Raw genomic sequence first — 3326 nt, 5'->3', positions numbered from 1 at the left:
CACATCAGCTGCAAAAGGTAGCAAGGATGGTGTTGGAATTGTTTGCCCGACTGATAATCAAATGCTGTCTACAATGCGTGCACTTGATAGCAGTGAACCCTGCAAGGATTGTATTTCCTGTGGAACAGGAGTTCCTTGAAGGAGGCTTTGTTGACAGTGTTCCTTGCAAAGTGCACTGCAAGATTTTACAGGACAGATTGCTTGTCATCTGCCCCGCCATGAGCTACTGCAAGTAGTAAAGACAATTAAGTTTTCTTTGAGACCCAAAAGTAGTCGTGTGCCAGTGCAAGGTTCTGTTGCTTTCACTGACAGGTCAGGCAAAATAGGGAAGGCCAGTGTTACCTGGGAGGATGAGTCTGATTGGCAAATGCAGGAAGGCCATGTGTTGGAGTCAGTGAGTTAGGAGTCTCTCTGAACTCTTCAGAGAGAAGTCAGAGTGAAGAGATTGAATAAGTCTTAAGGTGAGTTCTGATGTCTTTAGTGAGTAAAAAGTCTGGATTCCACAGCAGTAGCTTGTGTTCTGCTGAAGGTTGCAAAAACACTGATATCTTCAGTAGAGGCTCTAAGCCCACAGTTGTAGACAGGACTTAGACATAATAGCATTATAGCAAGATTATTGCTTGCATTTCTTAGATAGATTCTATGTCTAGTGTTATACATAACCTGGTGAGCAAAGAAACTAGAATTCTAATAGGTTAAAGAGTGGTGGTCTGAGTTTGCATCTTAGCTTGTCGGAAAAATGCTATATAACAGTATGTATTGGGAGAGGTGCTGCTTTTAGCCATTCTGGCTTCTTGCCATTTGCTTATTGCTACTGCTTTTGCCATTGCTTGCCATTGCTTTTGGTATTGCCTTTTGAGACTGATGTGCTTTGTAATAAGATGTGCTTTGTAATAAATAACCTTTTTAACTATTAGCTGCTTTGCTTATTTAGAAGATTACGCGACAAGTAAGAGCTAAGAGCTCAGAGCAGGAGCCTATAGAGCTTTGGGAGTTAGGTGCCTGTAGAGCACCTGGGGGTCAGAAAGAACCTCCACATCTGGAATCCACATGTTTGGCATCAGTATGTTCAGGGGTGCCACTGCCTCCACTGGCCTTTTGGATGGTATGGGAATAAGTTTAGATCACTGTTCCATCCCTGCCCCTTAGGCACCTCACAGCCACTGCAAATCTCCAGCCACATCCCCACAAAGCCATTCTGCAGGATGTCAAAAACTGCTTTTCTCAAGCCCCTCACTCCTTCTGCTGCTGCCCTTCCCTCTTTCAGTTCCCCAGCAGCCTTTCAGCCCAGAAGCTGCTGAGCTCTCAGGATGCTCGCTGCTCTCCAGCTTCCACATCTCCATCATCTCAGGCTCACTGGAATCCAGGAAGTTCAGCAGAGCTCCCTGCCCTGCTGCTCTCTGGAAGGTCTCTGCCAGCCCAGGTTTCCCCAGGGCCCCCATGCCATGGCCAGGTAGGGGAGTGGAGGCACTGGGAACAGATGCATGCCCGTGCTTAGTATCCCATCATTTCTGGCACAGCTAAAATGACAAATCAGGACTTGTTCAAACTCCAGTGAAAGGATCAGATCCTGTCAGGGATACATTGGGCCCTTTCTCATCAAGGCTGACATCAAGTACTCATGTCTTTGATTGGACATTATGTCTACCAAAGCTGTTGTTCACTTGTCTCCTCCTGCACCCCATGGCAAACCCAAAACAGCTGCAGGTGCTGGCCCTGCTGCAAAGGCAATCATGTGGCTGGGCTCTGGGCTGCTCTCCCCATGGCCACCTCCCATGTCTTCCCTCTGGACAAAGCCATGCCAGGGCACACAGCTGCCCAGAAGCTGATGAAGTCTAGAAACAGCATCAGAGACAACGGTGCAGAAGGCCATGGCTGCACAACTCAGAAGCTGAGACAATCTGGAACTGACATTGCAGGACTGCCTGTTCTAGTAAACACCTTTTTGCTTCCCAAGCAGACAGAGTCGACAGAACACACTACCAAGACATAGACATGGTTCACAGATACCCATAGGTTACTGAATGTAGGAGGATTGCTTGGCCAGATGGGACAACCTGAGCTGCTCTGACTGCTTGTTGGGGCGTTCTCAGCAATAAGGCAGAGCAAGGGCCACATCAGAGCCCAGAAACCATTCAAAGACCTCTCCTGCTCTTCATGCACAATGAGGATGTGAAGTCTGTACTACAGCCCCATTGCAAAGACAGCCTGAAGTGCAGTGTCCATTTAAGCTCTTCCTTGGCTCAGTTGCTTCCATGGGCTCACACCAAAGGAAAAGATCTCTGAGCTCTGCCTACAGGGCATAAACTGAAAATCTAATGCACAGGACTTAGCTTGGTCTCCTTACCTTATGTCCTTTTCCCTCAGAATTGAGCTCCCTGTTATTTCTTACGTCGTCATCACAGCCAGTGACCTTTTCCCCATTCTCCTGCTCTCTGCTGCACATCTTGTATGGCTTGGTAGGAGGAGAGCTCTTCTGGATGGGAGGCAAGGGCTTGGAGGGAAGGAGCATAGAGGGATTTGCCAGGGAAAACCACTTGGCAAGAGGTGAAGACACAAAATGTAACATAAAATAATGCAAACTGAAAGCATCTGAAGCTCCATGTTGCATGGGACACATTTCCTGGAAACTTCTAAATAGCTGCCCAGGGAAACATGCTCCTGCCAGCAGCCCCTTGGGGCAGGCCAGGGCCACACCCTGACCCACTTGCACAGAGCTCCCAGGGCAGCAGCCTGGCCTCTGGGCTGCCCTGGGACAGCAGGGAGCTCAGAGCCCTGTGCTTCCAGCAACGGCTCAGCTGCACATGCAGCCTCCTGCTCCTCTCCCTGCCCCACAGCTGAGCAGCCCTACAGCTCCACGGGGCACTGGGAGCAGCACAGCTCATGGCAGGGGGCACCTGCAGGGCAGAACTGTTCCCTGGCAATGGGCACAGGCTCTTCAGGCTGGCACAAGACCCTTCCTCCTGCCAGAGAGTGGCCCAGCTCCCACCTTACCTCTCTGTGAGGCTGAGCCATGCTCACAAGGGAACAGGTCAGTTAGATGACCTTCCTTTTATATCATACCATATACATGTCAAATGGTTGAAGATCTAGAGGGACTTCTGAATTCCTGAGAAAAATTCTTTGTTTTTATTTTTTTTTCCGATCTAGCCTGTGTTTAATTCCTCTGAACACTACTGAGTTATCATGTCTGAAGGGAAAGGTGGAAAGCTTCAATGATAAGAGGGGAGGAAAGATTTCTTCTTGATGGTGGCCTTTTGTGAATATCCAGTAAAGACCCACACAGCTGTGACTGCTATTTCTGCAAACCTCAAAGAGCTCTCAGC

The sequence above is a fragment of the Erithacus rubecula genome, assembly GCF_903797595.1.
Source record: "Erithacus rubecula genome assembly, contig: scaffold_452_arrow_ctg1, whole genome shotgun sequence".
Lineage (NCBI taxonomy): Eukaryota > Metazoa > Chordata > Aves > Passeriformes > Muscicapidae > Erithacus > Erithacus rubecula.
The sequence above is the reverse complement of the archived record's forward strand: the minus strand, read 5'-3'. Positions refer to the sequence as shown.